At 45.6% G+C, this 27307-nt stretch overlaps 1 protein-coding gene and 1 long non-coding RNA gene across 5 annotated transcripts in view; one reads left to right on the top strand and one right to left on the bottom strand.

Moving 5' to 3' along the window:
* Nucleotides 1-27307, top strand: part of Gnb1l (G protein subunit beta 1 like) — a 77940-nt gene that overhangs the window by 6639 nt on the left and 43994 nt on the right. Inside the window, exon 1 of one of the 4 annotated variants that reach the window (XM_039088981.2) lies at nt 8770-14514. The exons of the other annotated variants lie outside the window; for them this stretch is intronic. The gene's annotated coding sequence lies outside the window, so the exon portion shown is untranslated. Of the gene's footprint in view, nt 1-8769; nt 14515-27307 lie in introns of those variants that run through there. 4 annotated transcript variants of the gene reach the window in all.
* LOC120095703 (uncharacterized) lies at nt 6992-8766 on the bottom strand. Its single transcript, XR_005491495.2, has 3 exons — nt 8632-8766; nt 7586-7673; nt 6992-7125 (listed from the first exon to the last, which is right to left on the bottom strand). It is a non-coding gene; the product is annotated as an uncharacterized LOC120095703 (long non-coding RNA).

Below are 27307 nucleotides of genomic sequence, written 5' to 3'. Positions count from 1 at the left end.
ACATGTAGTAAAACCATTCACTTCATATCCAGAATAAGAAGGTAAAAGAAGCAGCAGAGGTCAGTGTCCTCTTCAAGGGCACACATGTGACTTGAAATCTTCCCTGAGACCCCACCTAAGCTTCCACCACCACCTAGCAGAGTCAAGATGGGGACCGATCCTCTAACACATGTGCTTTGCAGAACCTTTGAGATCCAAACTAGAGCAGTTCTGCAGAAAAACGTGAGTAGTTCCTAAGATGCTAAGTTTTACGTGTCCAGGATTACGAAGGGTATGGCAGGTGGCTCCCTGGTGCGATTGGTGAGGATATAAAATACTTTTCGTTTGTTCCCACTGGCTGGTCAGGAGAATGAGGATGATACGCACTGTGCCTTGGCAGAGGCCTAAGCCTCTGTGACTCAGTCATCACATTATGAACAACAAAACTACAAGAGTTCCCTCTTCTAGAGTCAGTTGCAGGGGCTGGGTGAGTAAAATTGCCATTCTTAGAGCTTCTGTCAGCATCAACTAGAACTTAAGACTCTCAGTAACCTGAGTGGGCACCTGTCATTTGCTGTTCATCCTGTGTGTCTTGGAATAAACTAGGTGTGCTCTGTTTACTGCTGTACCTCAGAAACACTTCCCAACAGGTCTCCCATCTACAAGTACCACACAGCCAATTGATGCTATGGGGAACCATGGGTCATAAGTGATACGCATCACCCAGTCTCCACTACTGTGACCAAAGGAAGCCACACACCTGTACCTGAGTTACAAAGGTCCTCCTCATGTAGGATGCTGCCTTAGTCACTGTTTTATTGCTATGAAGAGACACCACGACCAAGGCAACTCTTTTTAAAAGAAAAACATTTAACTGGGGACTTGCTTACAGTTTCAGAGGTTTAGTCCATTTTCATCATGGTGGGGAGCATGGTAGCTCATGGGGCAGTGAAACAGCAGCTGAAGTAGGTGAGAGCTACATCCTGATCTGTAGGCAGAAAGGGAGAGACTTGGCTTGGCCTGGGCTAATAGTGATGTACTTCCTCCAACGAGGCCACAGCTCTTAATCCTTTTTTTTTTTTTTAGCATAGAGTTTATTCTAGGCATAAGAAGGGGAGTTAAGAGGGTAGTAGGGCAGAGAAAGAGAGAGAAAAGTAGAGAAATAGAAGAGTAGAGGAGAGTAGAGGCTGGCCATGAGCATGTGGAGAGAAGGGAGGGGGGAATGGGGAGAGACGGGACAAAGGGGCAAGAGAGAACAGGAGGAAGCTGGAGCAAGAGCAAGAGCACTCTTAGTCCTTCTAATCCTTTTAAACAGTGCCACAGCCAGGTGACTAAGCATTCAAATGTATGAGCCTATGGGGGCCATTCTTATTCAAACCATCACAGGTGAGTTACTCAGTACTGAGCTGAGTAAGTAGCCATTTACATTGGAGGGAGCCACTGTGGAGACAGAATGGGCCTGTAATCGGCAGTGTGCATGCTCAAACCAGAAACGTGTCTCCCCCTTGGAGTGGGGAAATCCAAGGTTAGGTTGCAGGCAGTGTGGTTTTTCCTAAAGACTCCCCTTGGTTTGTGGGTGGCCATCTTCCCTGTGTCCTTACCCAAACATTCCTCTGAATGTATTTCCATGTTCTTATCTACCAGGACACCAAACATGTTGGATCAGGCCTACCCAGAAGATATTTTACCTAAATTACCTTTTTAAGTACCCTATTCAGATACAATCATTCTCTGTCAAACAGAGGGACTGGGACATCAGTTGAAGAATTTGTGGTACTCCCAAAACAATGCCCGAGACGGGTTTGATTATTTTCATTTTGTAGTTTTCAGCAGCGCTGTGGGCAGCCCTTTGTACTGTGTGCAAGGCCCCTTGAGGCTTTGGTGTTGGGGCCGGTGCTGAGGTGTGGAATTTCTACCCTGAGTGGGCTGCCCTTAGCCTTCTGTACACGAGCTTGTTTCATTCATTATTTAAGAAATCCCCTACATGAGGGTCAGGCATCGTCCTGCTTTCCTAAAGTCTCATGTGTTCCCTTGGACATTAAGCCTGGAGTCTCCTTGTTAGTGTGACTGGGGTAAGGGAGGGTCTGCTGTCAAGGCCTGTGATAGACAGGGACTCTACTGTAATGGCTGTGTAATCTGAGCAAGCAATAAATTTTTCATGTGTGAGGCCACTGAAGTAGGGGTGTGTGTGTGCGTGCACATGCCGGAGTATAGCCTGTTGTATCCTGACTGACAGAGGATTCTGTTTCTCCTTTTCCATGGAGCACAGACTGGGTCTGGCCCCGGCCACTCACTGCTCCCTGACTACACTCTGGTACAGTCTATCCTTAGTTAGCTGGATTTATAAGAAGTCTTGACTCTGTGGTAGGGAGACGTCCACCTGCACCTTCTTCCTCAAGCTGGCTAATTTTTAAACCACATTTGGTTCCAGGGAGAGAGGAAAATGTAGTGGGCTCTAGTGTGCCACTCACCCAGCTCTGTCAGTACTTAGGTCTCACGTCCTGGGATCACTGTGTCTGTGGGTGACCTGCTTGAGTCTGCACTGCAGGGCAGTAGTAGCCATGAGCTACCTTAGTCTTCCTTGAGCCACAGTGCCCTCCAGAGCAGGCACTGAGCCCTGGAGGGCCCTGTGGGTGGTTGAGGCCAGCAAGCTAAGAGCCATGGCATGTAGATAGCTCTTGAATGCTTGTATACTCGTCTCATTCTGCTGCACCAGTGAGCTTCCAAGCAGGTGGAAAGGACATGTCTTCTCCCCTTACCACGGTCTGTCCCTTGTGACTGTACAGTGCAGGGGCCCAGATTTCTTGGGCTGCTGGACAGTTTCCACACCACCATGGCTGAGGATACCTTCTCCAAGGAGCCTTGGGTACTGGGCCCTAGAGCTGGTTCTAACACAAAGGATGGCCACACTTCCTGTAGAGAAGCAGGAATTTCCCTGTGTTGAGATACAGAAAGGCCTCATCCTGGCTGGGTTCCCACCTCTGTCCATAGTACCCCAGAGCAGACATCCTTCCTGACACCGCTTAGGCTCCTTAGACCTCTCCTACATAGTGGATAGATATCCTTGGGTGCAGCCTGTGGTGCCTGTTCTTGGAGAATCCCGGTTTGCCCTGCAGCTCAGGAATTCTGTCCTGACATTAGTTCAGTCAGTGATGGAAGCCCTTTATAAATAAGGTTGACCAGTACTCTGCTGCCTCACATGCTCTAACCAAGAGGCTTCCTAAAGAGCAAGGGTGAAAACTACCTCATGTGCTTAGCTCCTGGGATCCACTTATACTACTCCATTAGCCTGGCCTTGCTACTGTGACAGTTATTAGCCGTGAGGATTTGACAGGGACTTGATGGTGGCACTGCTGGGGGAAAGAGATAGCAGTGTGGGCTGGCAGGAGAGCTGGGCGGATCTGCTTACTTCCTTGCTCCATCACACTAGCTGTATCTCCAGCAGAGCAGGCCTGTTGGGAAACTGGGAATGTAGCTGGTCTCTGTCACCTCTCTAAGCCATTGGGGCCTTCTGGGAGCAGGCAGTGAGACCTAGAGGGAAGAGGTGGCCAAGAGGTGTGGAGGACTGGGGATTGGACAAGGGAAGTAAAGCCACACATGAGTCCTGCTGGGCGGTACCACCTCAGAACTAGGGAATGATTGGCAGGTGGTTGGGTCTCTGTCATAGAAAGAACAGCAACCTATTTCTCCTGGGGAGAAGTCGAGGCTCTGGTTCAGGCTGCAGGGGTAGTCACGCCTGCTCACTGCTTTCAGGAGTGTGGTGTCAGCTCAGCACGGAGAGCATCCCTGTGCAGCCACACAATCTAGTTAAACTTCTCTGGCCTGCAGGCTGAGCTGTTTGCCAAGGCTGCAGCCTGCCTGTCCTCTCATGGAAGACATCCTGGTGTAGGCCTGGTGTATCTTGCCCTTCTCAGGAAAGAGCAGCCGTCTACACATTCACAGATTGACGGTGGTCAGCCCTGGGGTAAGCGAGGTGAGACAGTGATTGGAGTGTACCCTCCAGGCCCTGGGGAAGGTGCCAGTTCCCACGTTGGCACTGGGCACGCAGGCACCCACTTTCTCTGCTGTTTTCCTTATCTTCTTGCCATCCTCCTTAGCTCCCCACTGCCCCAGAATGCTTCTTGGGTTCTGTAGCTTTGAAGCTACAGCTTCCCTGCCTGCCTGGGTACTTCCCAAGGCGGAGACTGACAGAGGATTCAATGAATCGAAGGTCGCCAGTTGGGGCGTTGACAGATGCCCAGCCATGATACCATTTCTGATTTAATAACCGAATGGGAGGCTGGCCCTTTGTAATAATTAGGGCTAATTACTGAGGAGGTGTTGACAGACTGGCTGAGAGGAAACAAACTACCTTTATCCCGTGGCTTAGAGTCAGATTACTGGCCCACTGCTATCTGCCCCTCAGAAAGTAGACGCTTCAATCACTCAGCGAGGCTTCAAAGGGGAAAGGCCCTGACAACGCTCGGGATTTGGAAAGCAGCAATGAAGTGCGCCTTTGACTCTGAGTCTCCAAATGGAGCCCCGTTCCAGGAGTGGTTTCTTTGTGCAGCTTGAGTTACCTCTGCAGACCTGCTTCCCGCGCACTTGGGGCAGGGAGGGGCTGCATGGGCATGGACAGGGGATGTGGCTGGGGCAGGTCCAGCCTCCAGGCTCCTTCCTGGGCTGGGCAGCATCTGTTGCAGTAGAGACCCAGGTCTCTGGATGCTAGAGCGGGCAGCACATGAGCCCTGCCTGGGAGTATGTCCAGGTCTTTGTGGGACAGGGACTACAACTTCGCTGCAGCACAAGGAGGTAGCCCTCCCTTTCTGGAAAGGGCTATGTTCTTGGTCTTATGGCAGGACCATCCCTCAGAAGCTCTGCAGTCTCTCTCTTGAGGTTGCTGTGTAAGCAACCACCCTTTTCCTCGGCTCAGAGCCAAGGCCACAAAAGGTGTATCTTGTAGAGGGCTGTCCGACTCATGACCGAGAAGGTATTGGGGGCTGGTCTCTGATGGGCTGCATGGAACCCGCCATGTGCTGATCACCCTGCATTTCACAAGTATAGAGGGCCGTGCTCAATTCTGGATGCCTGGGTTTTAAGCTGTAGCACTGAGCAATATGCCGGTCACCTGGCTGGACAGCTCAAGGCTGCATCTGCAGCTGGTGCAGTACAGCTCCATGGGGGAGAGCATGCTGAACTGACCAGGGCAGCCAGGACACTGGCCAGAGCTGCAGTGCAGGCCCAGTTCTGAACTCATGAGCCTTGATGCCACTGATTTCTCCCATCAGAGAGTCCTCTGCTCAGAATGGAACCGTTCAGGAAGTGCCTTCCTTGTTCTAGGTACAGCCTGGAAGGTGCTAGGCAAGCAGGAGGTGGGAGGAAGCCCTGCACCTTCGTGTGTGTCCCTCGTGTGTCTGCTCACGTGTTCTTTTAGGCTTGCCACACTGGGGAGTCCTTTCTCCTTATGACAAGTGCCCTGGGCTGAGGGGAACATGCTGACCTTTCCCTGGCATACTGTTTTGTATGCAAAGAAAGTGCCTTGTGGGGCTAGGAGATGGCTTGGTGGCTAAGAGCACTTACTCTTGTGGAAGACCTAGGTTTAGTTCCTGGCACCTTCATGGCTCTGGTCCCAGGGGTTCTGATGCCCTCTTTTGGCCCCCATGAGCACTGTATACATGTGGTGCACATACATACATAGAGGCAAACACCCATTATATAAGATAAAACAAATATCCAGGCGTGATGGTGCACACCTTTAATCCCAGCACTTAAGAGGCAAAAGTAGAATTATCTCTGTGAGTTGGAGATCAGCCTGTTGTACATAGTGAGTTCCAGGACAGTCAGGGCTACATAGAAATGTCTTGTCTTAAAAACAACAACAAAAATGTAGTGAGATGGGGTTGGGGATTTAGCTCAGTGGTAGAGCGCTTGCCTAGCAAGCGCAAGGTCCTGGGTTCGGTCCCCAGCTCTGGAAAAAAAAAAAAAAAAAAAAAAAAAACGAAAAAAGAAAAAAAAATGTAGTGAGACTTTGTCTCAAAAACAAAACAAAATACACAAAATGAGGTGTTAAGTCTGTAATAGTGACCTTGAGTGGAATTAGGGATTGCTCAAAAGCTAGAAATGTCTGAACAAGAATTGAGTTATCATATAGCAATGGCAAATTAAATGCCATTAACCAAAGTACAAGAAAGCTACCCCACATATATTGCATAATGTGGTGTATTTGAAAATAGCCTTCCGGGGCTGGGGATTTAGCTCAGTGGTAGAGCGCTTACCTAGGAAGCGCAAGGCCCTGGGTTCGGTCTCCAGCTCCGAAAAAAAGAACCAAAAAAAAAAAAGAAAATAGCCTTCCAGAGGATGGCTAGGTGAGCAGGGCCCAGCATGTTAGTTCACACAAGAGAGCTCTCATTGAGAGATCTTAGGCACCACTGAGGACCGAAATCCAGGCTGAATGCAGACTCCTGGAGTGAACCTAATGTCCTTTTCTGTCCCAGGACCTCTCCTTGCACCTCCTCTCATGTCTCCTCAGCCTACTGACTCTGACAGTCTCTTCTACTTCTTTTTCTTTTTCTTTTTAAATTTTTATTTATGTGAATGATCTGTTATCACGAACACCAGAAGCAGAAGTCAGATCCCATTACAGATGGCTGTGAGCCACCATGTGGCTGCTGGGAATTGAACCCAGGACCTCTGGAAGAGCAGTCAGTGCTTTGGGGAAAGTTGTGTTTTGTTTTGTTTTGTTTTGTTTTGTTTCCAGAGCTGAGGACCGAACCCAGGGCCTTGTGCTTGCTAGGCAAGCGCTCTACCACTGAGCTAAATCCCCAACCAAACGGGTGAAGCATTTTTTTTTCTCTTGTTTTTTTCGGAGCTGGGGACCGAAACCAGCAGTCAGTGCTCTGAACTGTTGATCCACCTTGGCAGTTGTGAGGCGCCATAGTCTGGCTGGTACTTTGGAGAACACTCCTCAGTTGATTTATTACTTGTTTGCCTCATGATCACACTGAGGCCCTGGGTTTAGGGAGGAAGAATACAAAGATAAAGTGCCTATATTTCCACATAAAATCATTGGCGTGTGTCATCCCTGTGCCTCCTCACTGCCAATGCTGACCTTGGTGGGCTGCTGGAGGGCGTTCCTCAGGTTTCTCCACTGCAGTTGCTCTTTTCATCCTGCACTCAAAAAAAGGGAGTCACTGCATAGCCAGAACACACATCAGGTGGGACCCCGTGTGGGAGATCACCCCCAGGGTCTGGCAGTGCACCCCAGGCTGGCCTGTAATCCTCTTGCAACCATCACCAAAGAGCTGGGACCTTGAGTGTGTACCGCCATGCTTGGCCTTCATCAAACCTTGACCTCATAGAGACTTTAGAAGTAGTAGCGTTTTTGACCAGTGAGGCTTGACATGACTATAGCGGCACCAGGCTGAGAAAACTCCGACCCTCAACAGTCTGTTGATTGTGAGGCCTTTCCTCGCCCCTGACCCTAGTGGCCACCAGCCTCTCCTCCCTAGCCCCACTTCTGCCTTTTCCAGACTGCTCTGGACCATTACGTAAGTGTTAATAATTATGTAAATAAATAATAAACACAAAATTACATAAACAGAACAGCATATTACATACTCTTACTTACACTAATTTGCTGGACGTTAATCCACACTGCCAATACCTTGTTCCTCTTTGTAGCCCATCCGCCTGAGGAGAGTCATTTGTGTTATTTTCTGTTTGGAGAGATGATGAAGAAGCTAAACATTTATGTGTATATATAGGCTTTCGTTTGCACTCAAGTTTTCACCTCTCTTACGACCCTAGAAATGGAACTGCTGGGTAATCCTTTGCTGCATGTTTAGAAACTGCCTCTTTTCAGAGTGTCCCCACACTGTGCCTTCTCCAGAAACCGCAGTTCCTGTGGGGACCGTGCCAGAGGCACTTGGTTTCATCTGCACGTCTTTCCTAACTTTCAGCCACTCAGTAGATACTTACTGGTCTGGATTTTGGTTTAATTTGCATCTCTCCAGTGGCTATAAGTGAGCAACCTTCTCTGCTTGTTTACCGTCTGCACACCTTAGAGGGTGTTTTGTAGTTTGTCTTTTAAATTACTTTTTATCATCATTTTATTTTTATGTGTATTGTGTTTTGCTTGCATGTATGCGTGTGCACCACATGTGAGCTTGGTGCCTGCTGAAGTCAGAAGAAGGTGTCATATCCCCTAGAGCTGAAATTATAGGTGGTTGTGAACCACTGTGTGGGTGCTAGGAACCCAACCCAGGTCTTCTGCTGCTAGAGCAGCAGGTGTGCTTATCCACTGAGCCCTCTCTCTATAGATAGATAGATAGATAGATAGATAGATAGATAGATAGATAGATAGATAGATAGATAGATAGATAATATAGATATACACATACATGCATACACATATATATACTTTTTAAGTTTTAGAAAATTGAAATATATAATAAAGTGAACATATTTAAAGTCATTTAACGGCTTGATAGTTTTCAACACCTGGGCTAATACACCCCAGTGTCTTAAGCACAATGGGCACATTGTCCTTAGAGCTTCCTCCTGCCCCTTTGTGCGCATCTCCCCTCCCCCTTCTCTACACTTCCCTTCCCTAGATTCCCAGTGGGTCAGTTAGCATTTCCTAGAATTTTATATAAATAGAATCAGAGTGTTTACCCGTTTTGATTGTTTTGAGAGCCGTTCTCGCTGACGCGCGTGTCTCTCCTTCCTATGCTTTACAGTAGAGTGTGCGGTGTGCTCCATTGTGTGGATACACGCGGCTGTTTGTTCAGCTGTTGATGGATGTTTGGGTTGTTTCCAGTTTGGGACTGTTTTTAAAGAAATGACCAAACTTTATTTCCAAGTGGTTGTACCACTTTATAATCCCATTACAGAGCGTGGCAGTTCCTGCTGCTTCACACGTTTTCCAGGAATTAGTGTCAGCTTTTCCGTTTTAGCCATTCTGGTAAGTACACAGTGGCGTTGTAGTTAGTGCTTCCTTAATGACACTGATCATTGCCAACCACTTGTTTTAGGGCCAAGTATTTGTTTACACATTTTTACCTAGCTTTAATTTTGTTTAAATATCTTTACTCATTGTCTTATTTGGGAAAATTAAAATTCATTTTGTTGTTGTTTTACTGCTTCTCCACAGGGGCTCTATGTATCACAGGCTAGGGCTCTCTGTGTAGTGCAGGCTAGGCCAAAACTTAGGATCAGCCCCCAGAGTGTTGGGGTTACAGCTGTGACTCACTCTGACCAGCTAATAATGACACTCTTTGACCTGCACTGAGGATCAAACCCAGGGTCTCCTGAATGGTAGGTAAGTGCTGTGGGGTTTATTAGTTACTCTGGTTTTGAGACAGGGTTTATTTGTATCCTAGGCTGGCCTTCAACTTACTGCGTGGGTCAGCTGACCTTGAACTCTCAGCAGTCTTCTGTATTAGCCTCCTGCGTGTTGTTAGGGCTATAGATGTGTGCCATCATGTCTGGTATGTATTTAAAGAATTGCAAAGGACATTTCATTCATTCATTTATTTATTTATCTATTTATCTTTATTTAGTGTGTGTGTGTGTGTGTGTGTGTGTGTGTGTGTGTGTGTGTATGTTTGCTTTTTTTTTTATTCAGTATATAAATTCTACTTGTCTACCCTAGGATCAAGTTTACATGCAACCTACCACTGAATTGCATCATCCCTCTTCATACAGATTATTTACCAGATACGACTTGTAAATATTTTCCCTAGATGATTATCTTTTCATTTTCTTAGAGTATTTTTTTTTAATTCCCTCACAACGGTCTTGGTGATAAAGAACTATTACTGCTCTTGCAGAGGACGTGAGTTCCCTTCCTAGCACCATGTCAGGAGGCTCATAATGAATTGCCTATAACTCCACCTCCAAGGGAACACATACATATGCGAGCGCGCACACACACACACACACACACACACACACACACACACACATGCATGCACACACGCACACACGCAAATAAACATTAAACAAGTCGTATGCAATTTTCAAGATAAATTTGTTTTCTTGTGTGTGTGTGTGTGTGCGAGTGTGCGCGCGTGTGCCGCATGTGCTGTGCTGTGGAGACTAGAAGAGGATGTTAGATCTGTAGAGCTGGAGTTAAGGTGGTTGTGAAGCGTACAGGCAGTTTGAGCTGCCTAATGGAGGTGCTGGGAACCAAACTTGGGAGCTGTGGAAGAGCAGTGAGTGCTGTTTAACTGACAGGCCGTCTTTCCAGCCCGACTTGGTGTTTTTATTTGTTTGGTTTGGTCTTTTGAGACAGGGTCTCACTCTGTAGACAAGACTGGCATCCAGTTCACAGAGATCTGTCTGTCTCTGCCTTCCAAATGCTGGGATTAAAGGCGTGCACCACCATGCTGGGCCCTTACCGCATTTTTTTTTAAAGAGCAAAAGTTAAAGTCAAATTTATTTTTCCTATTATGATTATGCCTCCTGAAAATGTTTTACAATTTATTATTGTGAGTGTGAGTGCATAGTGTGGGTGTGTACACACACTTGTCATAGCATGCACGAAGAGGTCAGAGGACGGCTTTATAGAGCTGGGTCTCTCCTCCTACCTTTACATGCATTCCGGGATCAAACTTAGTTTTCTTGTCTTAAGTGCCTTTATTTACCTAGCTATCTTGTCAGCCCTGAAAGTTTCTTTAAAACCGTGGACGAATAATGAATTTTCCCAGTGTGATTGTTGTCAGCTAGTGTGATTTGGCGGTTTTCTTCAGTGTTTTGTGTTTATATCAATTTGCTTTTGAATATTGAATCAGCTTCCCACTCCTGGGATATACTGTAGGATACCGCATATATTCTTTTGTAATGATGGGTTCTTTGCTAATTTTTCAGGACTTTTTGTTGTTGTTTCATTTTGGTTTTGTTTTTTGAGATAGGGTCTCACTAGGTATAGTTGGCTGGCCTGGAACTTGCTGTGTAGACCAGGCATGAGGGATACTGGTTTGTGTTTCAGTGAAATAGTTTAGAACTGCTATTATTGCTATCATTATCATTATTATTTATTGTTAGTTTTGGTTTTCTGGAAGGCATTGTACAGAACTAGTGTCGTGTGTTCCTTCGTTTGGTAAGATGTGTAGGATGGCCACGGAGCGCTGGATTACTGCGTATGTTTTGTTTCTGCAAGGAGTTAAGCAGAGCACGTAGCAGCAGGTTAGCCGTGAGTTTGCCCTGCCTGCAGCAGCCCCTGAGTCTCAGTGCCCAGAGTGCAGCCACCCTTTCAGTGAGTGGCTCTTTGGTGCCCTTCTCCAAGCTGTGCTCTGTAGAGTGCCATGCTTTCAGTTCTCCGCTGTCCTTTGGTCACTGTTTGGTTTATTCTCTCTGTTTTCTCTGTGGATCAGGAGGAGCTGCTCTTCTTACTCGTTGGAGTCACGTGTCCAGTTCTGTGGCTCCTTCGTCCTGCGCTCTTCCTACTTGTGCTGCTCTTCCTCTGTCTTCTCTCCAGTCTTATTCTTCTTTCCTCTGCTGTTTTGGGTCTATGCTGTGACTGTTTCTGGTTTTCTAAATTGGAAGCTAAGTTACTGGTTTTGAGTTCGAAAACTATGTCTGACTCCTTCCCCTGTATCTCTCTGAGGCAGGGTCTTACTATGTAGCTCTGGGTAGGTGGGAACTCACTTTATAGTCTAGATGATCCTCCAGCCTCAGCCTCCCATGCACTGAGAGTATAGATATGTATTACCATGCCTGGATTGGAGAGTTTTCTTAGATTCTTAATTTTTGTATACATGTTTAGGCCTGTGCATGCCTTGGTGCACATGTGAAAGTCAGGACAGATAGCCTGTGGTAGTCAGTTCTCTCCTTCCACCATATCAGGTCCCCGGGATGGAATTCAAGTCAAGGTTTGGTGGCTAGTTCCCTTAACTGCAAAGTCATCATGCTGGTCCTCCATCTTCTCTTCTAATGTTATCTTTTAATGCTTTAAATTTCCCTCTAGAAGAGATGTCGGCAAGATGGCTGGGTTGCCTTTTACTCATTCTCTCAAAAAAGGCAGTAGAGAACTGACTATATTCTCACAGCAGGGACTGACAGCATGTTTGGAAAGGAGTAGAAACAACAGGACCCCTGGGGGACACAAAACTCAAAGCCACAAAGAGGAGGGGGCTGCTTCCTGTTTCTCCTAACTCAGACCAAGGCAACCTTACTAGGAGACCTCAGAGTCCCTATTGTCTCTGTAGACAGACTTCCACAGCGCTCCCAGACCTGAGATATTCAGGGTGTGGTCTAGGGTTCATAGGGCTGGCATGCCACAGAGTTAAGAACTCATGTTTTTGCACCCCCCACATACTGTGCCTAAGTATCTGTGGTGATGGAGAGTCTGAACCTACCTGGGCAGCATCCCACCCCGGAAACCAGCAGATGGTCTGTGTCTCCTTTCTTGGGGACCTGCCATTATTCCATCACACTTATGGTCAGCTACAGCACCATATCCCCAGCTTCTGGAAATATAGACCTAACAGAAGTGTCAAGACTCTGGCTTCTAAACTGATATGGCACCAGGGAACAGAGTGGAACCTGACGTTAACCACAAGCCTGAAATGCCTGTGAACATTTGTGTACGACTTGATACCCAATCAGGTGGCAGCCTCACCCGGCCCCTGTGAGCCAGCTCCTTAGCTGCCAACCCACAGTGCCCCCAAGTATGCAAACTCAGTCTGACAGCCCCACCCACTGGAGAGCCTGCCACACAGCCACCGGTCTGTCTCAGCAGTCTGCCAGAGCAACAGCTCTACTCCTGACAGCTGCACCCCACAGCTGCATCACAGACCCCCACAAGCTAGACCATCGACACAACCAAGTATATCACCAGTGAGCATTGCAGCTGGAGAAGCTGCACCACTGTGCTCACTTGAAATTTAAGCTAGCAATATGCCAGACTGACAGAGTACCTTCTATCTACAGGAAAAAGTCTCTCTGTTTGGGGAAAATGAACCCCCTTTAAAGTTGAAAAAAGCAGTCTCTCTCCTTGCTTCTTGTGTAAAGTCATAGGCTGAAAGTGAAGGACTAGGAAAAGATACTTAATGCAGATAGAGAGAAGCCTGTAAGAAAATGAAGATTGTTATATAATGATATAAAGTTTCAATTCATTATTGATAATGCATGTATCTAATACAGAACTGCCCTAATACATAAAGCAAATGTGACCATGTCTGAAGGGAGGGATGGAATCTTACACAGTAAGGATGTCAGTTTCCCAGGAGACAGATTACTCCGGCGCAGACAGTGCAACTCCAGAGTTAAGCTGTAGAATAGACCAATTGGCCTGGCATAGACAGAACATTCTCCTCTCCACAGCGTGTGCCGCTCACCAGTGTAAACCAGGTAGCAGGCCACAAAACAGATCTCAAAATTATCTCTTTTCTGATCTCAAAACTAGAAACCAACGAGAGGAGCTGTGGAAATTATAAAAGTAAGTGAGAATTAGACAGTATGCCCCTGAAGAACTAGTGGGTTAATGAAGAAACTAAAAGGGGAATGTTGAAAATTTCTTGAGATATATGAAAATAGAAATATAGTATTCAAAAAATATGTGGGTACAACAAGAGGAGTTTTATGATGTTTGCCACCACAAATGCCTTAAATCACCAGGGCAGAAAGGTTTCAAATTAGCATTGCATGGCAGGAACTAGGGAAGTCGGAACTAATCAAGGCCTGGTGACTCAGCTGCTGTCCCAGGAGCAGGCCCCAGAACCCACGTTAAAAAGCACAGTAACAGAACCAAGAAAATCAGTGTGGTGGGTTTGCAAAGCCGGGTGAGATGGGAGGTGGACACTGCTTAGAAGATTGTAGGGCTGCTTTCTCAGGTATTCGTCAAAGCAACAGGAACAAGAGAAACCTTGTTCTATCCCTCGATGGGATAGAAGATGCAAATAAATGCTGTCCCCTGCCCCTGACATGTGAACTGTGGACCATACACACATGCACGGTCAGTCAGTCAATATAGCCTTAAAAGAACTAATCGGCCAGGTGCTTGGAAAACAGAGGCAGGTGGATCTCTAGATTCAAGGTCAGCCCGGTCTACATAGCAAGTTCCAGCCAGCCAGGGATACTAGTAAGACCCTGTCTCACAGCAATGCAGAAAGAACTAACAAGTCCCACATTAGTAGGAAGAAAGAATAAAGGTCTGGTTGAAATAAATGAACTGAGAAAAATTTAATGCTAAACATCACCGAAACAAAGTTTGGTTTTATAGGGAAGCATGATTAGCACTGAGGAAAAAGCCCAGGAAAGATTAAGTCAGTGAGAAGAAGAGAGACAGTGTCACTGACACCACAGAAGTAATATGAGTAGCTATATGCTAACACACTAGAAAATGGGTAAAGTCTAGATGCAGAGTACTTTACAAACATGAAACATGAATAAAAAACCTAAGCAAACTAGCAAGAACAGTCTCAAATTTTCCAGAGTTAAAGGAAGGAAATTCTTCCGAGTTCATTGTGTGAGACCAGCATTCACCACAAACCACTGAATGAAGGACTAATGACTGTGCGTGTGAACATGTTAGCAAGTCAAGCCAGCCAAAAGGTTTGTTTTTCTATTTGACTTTATTTTATTTATTTGTGTATATGTGTGTGTACAAGTTTCCACGAAGGCCAGAAGGTGAACATTGGGTCTTTCGGTGCTAGAGTTACAGATCTTTGTGGGCCACCCAGTGAATGTGAGCCCAGTCTTCCGATGGAGCAGTAAGCACTCTTTACCCCTGAGCTGTCTCTCCAGCCCTACCTTGTTCTTTGAGTTGGGTTTTCACTACCCTGGAACTCGCTGAGTAAGCCAGGATGGTTGTTTGCCCAGCACTGGGATTACAAGTGTGTAGCCCGTGCCTGGCATCTTTCCATGGGCCCTCAGGCTTGCACAGCAGGCACCACCAACTGCGCTGTATCCGAAGTCCCTAGCCAGCTGAGTGTTAATGGAAACACAGAGTGCACTGGAGAATGACAGTCTCTTCAGTAGACGGATTGGGAAAATTGGACACCCCCTATACAGAGAATAAAAAGAAATACTGTGTCTCCTATTACATATCAGTCAGTTTTGCTTTAAGATAGTAAATAATGAAGAAAATTAACTTATAAAGGAAAAGATTGATTAGCTCACAAGTCTAGAAGTGCTAGTCCTAGGTCAGGCACCATTGCTTTGGGCTTCAGGAGTGCCTGATGGCCGGGTACCCAACAAAACACACTGGCCACCTCATGGCCAGGAAACAACAGAAAGGAAGAGGCTGGGCTCTGGTATCCTGCTTAAGGGCATGCACCACAGTGACCTAAGGGTCTCCCACTAGGTCTCACCTCCTAAAAAGTCCTAGACTATCCAGTAGCATACCCTGAAGACCAAGCCTTTTAATGCCTGTGAACTACATAAGTATTTTGTTGGCTATTAAAAAAATTATTATTTCATGTGTTTGCCTGCGCATTTGCCTATGAACCACATTTGTGCAGTACCCTAGAAGGTTGGCACATCCGGGGCACTGGATCCGCTGAAACTGGAGTTACAGATGTTTGTGAGCCACACTACGTGAGTGCTGGGGACTAATTAGACATTAATAGCTCAGGAAGGGCAAAGAGGTAGCACTTAATGAATAGTTTTGCAACTGAGTATAGCACAACAGGGTAACGGTTGACAATATTCTGTCTCAAAAATGGCCAGTTGAAAGGACTTTAAATGTCATCCAGTATGAAGAACTGATAACTGAGCCGGTGCCTGTGCTCATTACCTCATGGCGCCATGTGTCATGGGTTAGAAAGCCACACTATACCCATAGATACATGCTGTTGCTGATCCCAAACCAAGGTGTGTATCAGAAAGCTGTGTAAGTGTGGCCCTCCGGGTGGAAGTTTGCTAAGCTTTATTCTGGGAGCGAGGACGACGACTGCTGGTGATGTGTGATGTTCCCCGAGGATGGAGCTGGGCACGTGGACCTTGTCAGGTGGGTGGAGATGCTAACGAGCTTTCCCATGTGCTTGCAATAGAATTTTTAATATTCTTACTACAGCTATTTTGTGTGTGCGCACGTCACAGTGTGTGTACACATGGATGTGAGAGGGCAACCTTGATGCTCAGCTCGTCTTATCATGTGGGTTCAGAGGATCAAATGGAGGTGGTTTGTGCTGGTGGCAGACCTTTACCAGATGAGCCGTGCCACTGGCTCCTAACCGGGCCTTTTTGGGGAAAAGTTGGACAGGAGGATTATGAATTGGAGGCCAACCTGAGAGATATAACAAGATCCTGTGTCAAAAAGAAAAAATTACCATGCTGAGTGTTTATGTTTATTATACTAATTGATAAGACAATGCTTATTATAATAATACGTAATTGGCCTTATTTAGGTCTAATTTTTCACTTTTTCTAGCCCTTAGGTTTTGTTTGTCTCTTCCTTTCCTACCTTCTGTTTGTTTACTTATAATTTTTGTAGTGTGCATGGGTGTTTTGCTTCCTTGTATGTCTGTGTACCGTGTGGTGCTGTAGATGGTTGAGAGCTGCCATGTTGGGTGCTGGGAATCAAACCTGGGTCTCTACAAGAGCAGCAAGTACTCTTCACTAGAGCTAGCTTTCTAACTACATCCTTCTTAAAATTATTTTGATAGTCCCAGGTATTCTGATTTCTGTTTGTTTGTTTGTCTGTTTTTAAGTCTCTGTGTAGCCCTGGCTGTCCTGAAACTCATTATGTAGACCAGGCTGGCCTCATACTTGTAGAGACCCACCTTGCCTAGCTAGGTATTCTGATTTTTTTGTTTGTTTGTTTTGGTTATGTGTTTTTGTTAAACTGCTTCAACCAGAGGTGAAACCTCATGAGTTCCTTGTCTCCTCTGTGACAAGATGTTGGTGGGCCCAGGCTTGTTCAGGTCACAGCTGCTGTGCGTTCCGAGTGTCCTGGCTATGTCTGCCCAGAAGACAGCACTCCACAACAGCGCTCCACCTCATCCTTTGACTCTTGTCTTTTTTCTGCCCTCTCTGTGTGAGTTCTTTGAACCTTGAGGGGCTATGGTCCCCTGTTCAGGTCTGAACATTAAGGTCCCATCGCTTTGAGCAGTTAGGATGAGCCTCTGCAGTTACTACTGACCCTGCCAAAGGAACTCCTCTGACTAAAGCGACAGCAGCACTACTCCATACATAGTTATTCAGAAGGCAATGTGAGAGGCACACATGCCCAGTTAGCAAAACAGTAGGTGCGGCTTGCCCACCTGAGCCTGCGATTTCCCCAGCCACAAGCTTTTAATCAGATAGACCGTACCAGACATGAGTTTCCTCCTGTGGGACATACCTCAATTCAGTAGAGAGCAGTTGTTTACACAAGTGCACATCTTGTCCAGCAGGCTCCACTGTAGTAAGGTTTTGGATGATAGTTCTCCCCTGGCAGCTAGAGTGACACTTCTCAGCTATGAGGGCTATTGTTGGAGGAACCTTCCATCTCGGTTCCAATTTGCTTGCTCTCTCTCTCTCTCTCTCTCTCTCTCTCTCTCTTTCGTCTCTTGGATATTTTTTTTTTTGGTTCTTTTTTTCAGAGCTGGGGACCGAACCCAGGGCCTTGCGCTTCCTAGGTAAGCACTCTACCACTGAGCTAAATCCCCAGCCCCGGATATTTTTTATTTACATTTCAGCTGTTATTCCCTTTCTCAGTTTCCCAGACATAAGCCCCCTATCCCCTCCCCCTCCCCATCTTCTATAAAGGTGATACCCTCCCCACCCACATGCCCCCCCCCCCAATTTGATTTCTATATGTCCTGGAACTAGGGCACATGGTGTTTTCAGCAATAGGGTCTGTCTAAGGTTTTCCGTTGCTGTGAAGAGATATCATTGTAATTTTAATTTTTTCAAATCCTACTTTTAATGATGGTTCTTAAACACTTTAACCTCCCTTGTAGCCCACCACCCCCAGAGGTAGTAGAAAAGAAAGGATACAGGGAAGTGGACCTGTTTAGAAAGGTTCTTTGGAGCAACTCCCATCTGCGTTGTCTGGAAATCAGCAGTTCACAGGTTAACGGCAGCAGCTCCATCCATTTGCAAATACTTCATGGCTATACCAGCAGTCCAGTTCAGTAGTGCCAGGATAGCAAGCATGAGTCAGCAGCGGTGGCATGACCTAACAGAGACACCCAGGCCTCAGCCTCCGCCTCAGCTCAGTCAGCAGGAGGGACGCCAGGAGAAGTTCTCAGCTCTGCCTCTCTCAGCAAAGCGAAGGCCATTGAAGATAAGAGACCAACATGGGTTCACAGCTAGCTCTATAAGCAAGCCCAGCTCAGCCTCCATCACTGTCCATAGAGTCCTTTTATATACCACGTGTCCTCCACAGGCCTTGCTCTAGCATGTGCATCTGTCTCAGCTGACATCACTCTGCCAACCAGTCCAAGTCTGCAGAAGTGGCAAGAAACTGCAGCACACCACCTGAAGGTTTTTGGTGCGTTTCTCTCTAGAGTCCCAACAAATGCAGCTAGCTATGCAGTGTAAGGCAGACCAATACATGTGTGTTGTTAGCAAAAAATCCTTCATGTGTCCTTTCACATGCTTGCTTTAGCAGAACATCCTTTCTCCTGTGTGTGCTTCAGCTAAACGTTCCTTCATGAGTCTGCCTTAGCCTTTCACCTGTGTTCTCCAACAAGGCCATACCTCCTAATAATGCCACGCCCTATGAGCCAAGCATTCAAACATATTAGTCTGTGGGGGGGCATTCTTATTCAACTACCACAGGGCCCTATCATCTGTCATAGTTTGCATGAGAATGACTGCTAGAACCAGACACGGTGGCACATGCCTTTAAGCACAGGACTCAAGAGGCAGAGACAAGTGGATCTCTGAGTTTAAGTCCGGCCTGGTCTACAGCAAGAGTTCCAGGACAACCAGAGCTACACATAGAATCATTGTCTTGAAAAACAAACAATAACTGCAAAAAACAAGCAAAATGAACGGCCTTCAGAGGCTCACGTGATTGAGTGCTTAGTCACAGGGAGTAGAACTCTTAGAAAGGATTCAAAGGATTAGGAAGTGTGTCACTGGGGGCTAGGGGGTGGGGCAGGTTGAGGTCTCTAAAGCCCAGGCCAGTCCCAGTCTCAGTCGTTGTCAGTGGATCAGGATGGGTAATTCTTGGGTACTTCTCCCCACCATGTCTGCCTGCATGCTACCGTACTCCCCACCATGGTGATAATGGACTAAACTCTGAAACTGTAAGCAAGGCCCCAACTAAATGCTTTCTTTACAAAAGTTGCCTTGGTCATAGTGTCTCTTCACAGCAATAGAACAGCGACTGAGACACCATCTAGTTCTGGTAGGTAGGCATTCACAATGACAACTGCCTGTGTTGTTTTGAGGACCCAGAGGGCTTCCCTGACCAACAGCTTGTATGGCAACAGCTCACCCCTGGCATTTAATAACGCATGGCTGTGGGGAGCAGCTGTTTCTGCCTGTGCAGAGTACCTCCCCCCATCTTCACTCACTCATGTGTTTTGTGTGGAAGTTGTAGCATGCTCGTGCTATGGCATGTGTGAGGGTGATGTGGTTCCGAGGATCACTCATGGGGTCTGGCCATTCACCATGTGGGTTCCAGGAGCTGAACTTGGATGTCACTTGGCAGCAAGGGCCCTTACTCTGTTGAGCCATCTCTCTTTTGTTTGGTTGGGTTTTTTTGTTTTTTTGAGACAAGATTTCTATGTGTAGTCATGGCTGTCCTGGAACTGAATTTGTAGGCCAGGCTGGCCTTGGTCTACACAGAGATCCACCTGCCTCTGCCTCCTGAGTATTGGGATTGAAGTCTGTGACACCAGTCCCGTCCTGAGTCATCTCTATATTTAAAATTTTGCTTTCTGAGCTATCGCATGTCCTTATGACTTTTTCATCTATCCTTAGTGTGGATGACCCCCCCTTCTGCTCCCTCTCCCTTCAGCTTCCTGCCTGTTCCCTCCTTAAACCTTTCTTCCCCCAAGAACGTCCCTTCTACTTTCATAGCCACATGAATTGTACACCGTTCTCCCTCAAAGCCTTTCCCTCTCAGGCTTCCTTCTGGCCTCCTGATCTCTGTGTATACTCACTCCCGCAGAAATTTGCATATATAGGATTTAGAAGTAGGGTTTCTGTAAGAGAAACCTGTGAGGCAGTTACTTCACTTAATACAATAATTCCTAACTCCATTTTCCTGAAAATTTCATAATCTCATTTTCTTTACAAATAAATTTTCTTTGAATATATAACACATTTTATTAACCATTCATCGATGGGTGAACATCTAGACCGATTTCATTTCCTATCTTTTGTCTCTAGAGCAGCCATAAACATGGACCAGGAAGCATCTTTGTGGTAGGACGGAGACCCCACGTTTTAGTTCAGTTTGCCTTCAGGTTTTCCATGACTCACACTCTTGTGAAACTCAGGCTAAGCCTTGACCAACTGAGCTCTGGGAAACTATGAAAAGGCTTTAAGTCCACACAGCACTCAGGGAGCGGAAACCCTGCTGAGAGCCAGCCCCTGCTGCCTGAGCTTCTTGACCAGCCATGGGCTTCGTGTGCTCGTGTTTACTCAGAGTGTACAGATCATGTCTATCGTCTGCACAGATGGAGACGTTGGCTTTCCTTTGCTATTTGTATCCCCTTCATTTTCTTCTCTCGTCCTGTTGCTCTAGCTAAGACTTCAAGTACCATATTGAACGGGAATGGAGAGATTGGATGTCTTCACTTTGTCCCTCCATTATACCACGATGTTGGCTTTGTTTATCATGTATATTTATTGTGTTGAGGTATGCTCGCTCCATTCATAGTATCTTCAGTGCTGCGAGTGGATTTTTTATTTTATTTTTTAATGGTTTTCCTAGACAGGGTTTCCCTGTGTAACCCTGACTATCCTGGAACTCACTATGTAGACCAGGCTGGTCCTGAACTCACAGAGATCCACCTGCTTCTGCCTCTTGAGTGCTCGCATTAAAGGAGTGTGCCACTACACCCGGCCAAACAATTTGGTTGTTTTCCTGAGTTTGTTTTCAAGGGACTCACTGAGAATGCCCACATCTGTGTTTATCTGGCAAGTTGTCTGTCGCTTTCTTTGTTTTTGTAGTTGTTGTGTTGCCGTCTCCCTGGCGTCAAAGGCTTGTTGTAAGATGAATTTGAAAGTATTCTTCCTTCACTATTAGGGGATAACTGGAGAAAGATTGGTTTTAGTTGTTTGTTTTTAAATAAAGGTCATGAAAAATTCTGTAGTGAATCCTTTTTTTTTTTTTAAAGATTTATTTATTTATTATATATAAGTACACTGTAGTTGTCTTCAGATGCACCAGAAGAGGGCATCAGATCTCATTACAGATGGTTGTGAGCCACCATGTGGTTGCTGGGATTTGAACTCAGGACCTCTGGAAGAGCAGCCAGTGCTCTTAACCACTGAGCCATCTCTCCAGCCCCATAGTGAATCCTTTTTAGCCTAGACCTTTTTAAGTTGGGAGATTTTTTAAATTAATGTTTCAGTCTTATTGTTTGTTACAGATATTTTTCCATTATTTATCTTTTCTGGGTTTAACTTTGCTCAGAGTGTAGGGAAATGGAAGTTTTAATGTCTGCCCATTATGATTTCCTTGGTTGGCATCAGCTGTGCTGTCTCCCTTTAGTCTCTGCGTTTGTTGGTTTGGGTGAGGCAGGCTCTCCCCTCCCTGTCGTTGATTAGTTTAGCTAAGGGCTTGCTGCTTTCATTCACCTTTTCAAAGCGTTGGCTGATGGATGGACTCTTGGAGTGGGTTTGTCCTTGTCTTCTTTCCTTTCATTTACTTTACCCTGGCTGTGATTATTTCTGTCTCCTGCTTCTGGGTTTGGTTTGTTCTTGTTTTCCGAGGTCCTGAGAGACGCCATTAAGTTATTTATTTGCAGTCTCTGTTTTGTTTTTTGTTTGTTTGTTTTTTAGTGTAGGCACTTACAGTTACAGCATGCTCTGGTAGGACTGTTCTCATGGTTACCTCGTGTTACCTTTTCATTTCCGTTCATTTCAGGACGTGTAAGCTTGCTTCTGATTGCCTCAGTGACCATTGGCCATTCAACAGTGTGTACTTCAGCCTCCAGAGTTTGCTGATTTCCTGTAGTTTCTCTTATTGATTTCTATGTTTATTTCTTTTTTTTTTTTAAGAGCAGTGGCTTTCTTTCTATGTTTATTTCATTGTGGTCAGATATAAGACGTTGTTTCACTTTTCCTGTATTGTTGAGTCTTGATATATTTTAGATGATCTGTTTTAGAGGAAGTCCCATGGGCTGCTGAGAAGAACGTGTACTGAGAACGTAGTGTACAGTGTTTGGATAGACTGTTATGTAGATGTCTGCTTAAGTCTTTTTGAACTTTCTTTCTTTTTCTTTGTTGTTGTTGGGATGAATTATATACTGGTCAGAGTGTACTACTGAAGTTACTGTGCTAAGCTTAATTCATTACCTTACTTTGTTATATTTAGTACTATTTATTGTATAAAATTAGGTTCACCTCTGTTCAATGATTATATGTTTAAAATTATAATGTCCCTTTTTTTCCCCCTTCTGTGACAGGGTCTCTGTGTAGCTCTGGCAGTCCTGGAACTTGATCCATAGACTAGGCTGGCCTTGAACTCACTGAGATTCTCCTGCTTCCACCTCCCTAGTTGTGGGATTAAAGACCTGTGTCAGCACGCCCAGTCTTAGTGTCCTGATGAGTTATTCCCTTCATCACTTGTGAAGTGCCCTTTACCTCTCTTGACTAGGCTTGGAGTTTGTCAGCTAATAGGACAGTGATGCTCACTGACCCCTCAGCAGAGAGGCATCTCCGTGCAGTAGATAATTAACACAGACTCACAACTAGGCAACATGCAGAGGGTAAGAGACTTTGAAGCTCTTAACCTTAAAGGGGATGTCTTTATATGAGCCCTGCCCTCAGAGCTCAGGGATCTGTGCAGAGAAGGAGGTGGAAAGAGGCACAAGTGGAAGTAGACTCCAAGGAAACAGCGTTTTCCAAACACAGCGGGGCTGATGTCTGTTATAAACTTAAAGAAACCGTGACAGCATGTACAAGACCTGCACAGAGCAACTAGAATCCCAGCACCAAGAAGGGAAAGCAGGCACAAGCTCCAGATATAGCCAAGAAGCTGTTTGCAGTTGATACCAGCTGGGGAGGGAAGATGAGTTTTCTTTAGTGGAGTGACACTGGGTATGTCAGCCACACTACAGGGAGGGCTCGTGCTCTAAAATGCTTGGCCAACATAAAGCAGACTCTGTGTGTTTTTGTTGTTTTGTTTGTATGTAATTACTTTTGAATTTTGCTTAAGGTTTTTTGTTTTTGTAAGAGAAAAAGAATATGAAATTCACTGGGTAGTGTTTGCTCTCAAGTTTAATCCTAGCACTTGGGAGGCAGAGACAGGTAGAAGATCTGAGTTCAAGGATAGCCTGGTCTACAGAGCGAGTTCCAACACAGCCTAAACGACACAGAGAGATCTGTCCCCCCCAAAAAAAGAAAGAAAGAAGGAAAGAAAGAAAGGAAAGAAATGAGAAAAGAAAAGAAAAAATAAAAAATGAAAAGGAAAGGAAAAGAAAATGAGAGAGAGAGAGAGAGAGATTGAGATTGAAATTGGGGGAGGGGAAAGATGTGACCAAAATAAATTGTAAAGACTATTTAAAAATAAAATTAAAAGAAAAAGCAGAAAATGAATGAGGACCCTGCTTGTTTCCTAGCTCTGTTGCTTTTCTTTCCATCTTTGTGTGTTCAGGTGCAGCGTTTCTCGGAGACAACAAATGGATGGATCCATTTTGTTTCAATCCAGTTTGTTAGTCTGTGTCTTTTGATTGGGAATCAAGATCATTAATGGTTAGTTATTGAAAGGAGTGTTTAATTCTTGTTCTTTTGTCTGGCTTCGTACTATATGCTGTTTTCCAAAGCCTTGTTTGGTTGCCTTATAGTTGTAACATTGTTACTTTCATTCTGTAGACTCTTGCAGGTGGTCACCATTCTCTTCAATCTCCAGAGTTCCTTACAGCATCCTCTTCAGAGCCGGCTTAATGGTCATAATGCTTTAATACTGCTTTTGTCACGGCAAGTTTTTCTTTCTTAAAATAGTGCATACCTTTAGTCCCAGTACTCAGGAGTCAAAGGCAGGTGGATCTCCCTGAGTTCGAGGCCAGCTTGGTCTACAAAATGAGTTACAGGCCCAGCCAGAGCTTACGTGGTAAAACAAACCAATCCAAAACTCTTTTATTTTAGTTTTGTCCATTGTGACAGACAAGGTTTTAATAGTTACGGTAGTCTGAATTGGCAGCTGTGGTCTTTTAGAATCTGAGCTACATCATTACAAGTCCTTTTGGATTTAAATTTTTATGGAAAAGTCAGCTTTAGCTCTAAAGTTTATATTGACTTCACCCTTCTCTCTTGTAGCTTTGATGCACTTTCTTTGTTTCATATATATCACTGTTTTAACTGTAATATGATTTCTTTTCTGGCCCTATTGGTGTTTTGTAAGTGTACCAGTCTCTTACTGTGTACTTGTATTGCACATCCTTCCTCCATGTTTTTAGTGTGGTCTTCTCTGCTTGTAACACAGAGGATTTGTCTTTTAATGGGGTCTCAAGACTCCACTTGTTAAACTCACACATCTTCATCAAAGCCTTTGTCTTCAAAGTCGCAGCTCCTCCTCCTTGTCTTCATGTCTGACGCTGGTGAGGCTTCTTACTGAGCTTTTATTTGACTTAGTGAAGTTTTTATTTTCCACATTTCAATTTGGTTTTTCTGTAAATCGGGCTCTGAGGAAACTCATGGGCTCAAAGTTGACCAGCTGAATGCTGGGAACTGTGGAAACAAGTTTGCATCAGATCCACTGAGCAAGCCACAAACCTGCTGAGGACCAATGTTTAAGCCATTATCATTGGTAACCATTACTGTTGGAGTGGTAATATTTGAATAGGCCATGCTCTCTTGTTTTTTCATGTTTCTTTTGCTTTTTGCTTTTGGAGTTGCCAGTATGGACTTATTAATTTTTTTAATTTAAGTCAGGTTTCTTCTTTCAGTAAAGCATTTGCAGTATTTGTTAGGACTAGATTAGTAGGGTTAAGGTGCCATCTGTTAACACTGATGTTTTGAACACTGGGCACTATCTGCAGTCCACCCCTGAGAGGAAAATGCTCTATGCAACGACAGTCACTCTCTGAGGGTAGACCCTCTATGAAAACAGTTAAAGCCAGCACCAGGGAGGCAGAGGCAGGGAATGTCTGAGTTCAAGGCTAGCCTGGTCTGCAGAGTGAGTTCCAAGATAGCTAGGACTATGCGGAGCAACCTGTGTCAAAAACAAAATGATTGAAAGTAGGTCCTCTAAAACATTCTTCAACTACTTTGGGGAATGAAGAGATTCTCAAAGTACTTGTGTGTATGAGTAGAACCTAAATGTATGTATTAATGTTACCACATGTGTGCGAGTGGAACCTGTGTATATGTACTAATATGTATGTGCGAAAGACCTGTGTGTACGTACTAATATATCAGTTACCACGTGTGTGTGTGTGTGTGTGTGTGTGTGTGAGTGGAAGCTGTGTGTATATACTAATAGGTCTACACTTCAGAGGCAGAGGCAGTTCCAGGACAGCCAGGGATATGTAGAGAGACCCTGTCCCTGTCTAAGGAAGGAAGGAAGAAGGGAAGGAAGGGAGAAAGGGAGGAAGGAAGGAAGGAAGGAAGGAAGGAAGGAAGGAAGGAAGGGAGAAAGGAGGGAGGTAGGTAGGTAGATAGCAGGTCTCATGATAACTGCTTGGTTGAGGAATGTAGATGAGAATTATGACTAGGAAGAACTGTAGGAAAGGTGTAAGTGTTTGGGGACTGAGAATAAGAGGTAAAGGTACTGACTCTTAGGTAACAGAGCTGCCCTGTGTCAGGAGGCTGAGCCACAGGGACCCTGCAGACCAGTTCCATTTGTGGTTTTTGGAAGACACAGAAGAAAAGGGGAAGAGAAAGCTAAGAAAAAAAAATAAGTCAAATGGGGCATGCACAGCAGGGCCACGTTGCCTCTAACTTGACATCGGATATTATGTAAACAAGGAATAGGTGTCGGGGTAGAGATACAGGATATGGAAACTCACTGTCTGACTGCTGAACTCTTCACTCTCTCTCCATTCCTTCCTCAGCTCCCAGAGCCCCTCCCCCTTGGTGACAGCTGCTCTCTGATGGGAGGGCTGATGGCTACTCCCCTCTCTGTCCTTTGGATGATTGGCGTATGATGCTGCCCCAGTGTGAGTGTTACATTGTAGCAGAGTCTCGGATCCTGGTCACAACTCTGCTGCTCCCTGGGCCTGTAGCACAGTGCAGCCTTTTCTTCTTTAGACTTTGGGTCTGGACGCTACATGGATCTGACTCAAAGCCACTCTCCCACAGTCTGCAGTGCTCAGGATTGTTGGGTTTCAGAGCGAGTGACACTTGGTCCAAGCTTCTTATGTGGGCCACCTCACTTGGGCTACCTTTGAAAGGGCATGTCTCTCCTGCTGGGGCAGTTGCTAGGCCTGAGCACCCAGTGAGGTTGTGAGAGGGTTTTTCTGGTGCCTGTCGCTCCTGGCCTGGGTGTGGCATTTGCTCTAGCGTCTTTGACTCTTCTGGTAGCTGTCAGCCTTCTCAGGCTATTTCCTAGAAATTCTGGTGGACAGTGCCCAAGCGTCACCCGATGCTTTTTTTTTTTTTAATATTTTTTTTTATTAACTTGAGTATTTCTTTTTTTTTTTTTTTTTTTTTTTTTTTTTTGGTTCTTTTTTTTCGGAGCTGGGGACCGAACCCAGGGCCTTGTGCTTCCTAGGTAAGCGCTCTACCACTGAGCTAAATCCCCAGCCCCGAGTATTTCTTATATACATTTCGAGTGTTATTCCCTTTCCCGGTATCCGGGCAAACATCCCCCTCCCCCCTCCCCTTCCTTATGGGTGTTCCCCTCCCAACCCTCCCCCCATTGCCGCCCTCCCCCCACCAGTCTAGTTCACTGGGGGTTCAGTCTTAGAAGGACCCAGGGCTTCCCCTTCCACTGGTGCTCTTACTAGGATATTCATTGCTACCTATGAGGTCAGAGTCCAGGGTCAGTCCATGTATAGTCTTTAGGTAGTGGCTTAGTCCCTGGAAGCTCTGGTTGCTTGGCATTGTTGTACATATGGGGTCTCGAGCCCCTTCAAGCTCTTCCAGTTCTTTCTCTGATTCCTTCAACGGGGGTCCTATTCTCAGTTAAGTGGTATGCTGCTGGTATTCGCCTCTGTATTTGCTGTATTCTGGCTGTGTCTCTCAGGAGCGATCTACATCCGGCTCCTGTCGGTCTGCACTTCTTTGCTTCATCTATCTTGTCTAATTGGGTGGCTGTATATGTATGGGCCACATGTGGGGCAGGCTCTGAATG

The sequence above is a fragment of the Rattus norvegicus genome, chromosome 11 (assembly GCF_036323735.1).
Source record: "Rattus norvegicus strain BN/NHsdMcwi chromosome 11, GRCr8, whole genome shotgun sequence".
Taxonomy (NCBI): Eukaryota; Metazoa; Chordata; class Mammalia; order Rodentia; family Muridae; genus Rattus; species Rattus norvegicus.
The sequence above is the reverse complement of the archived record's forward strand: the minus strand, read 5'-3'. Positions and strand labels throughout refer to the sequence as shown.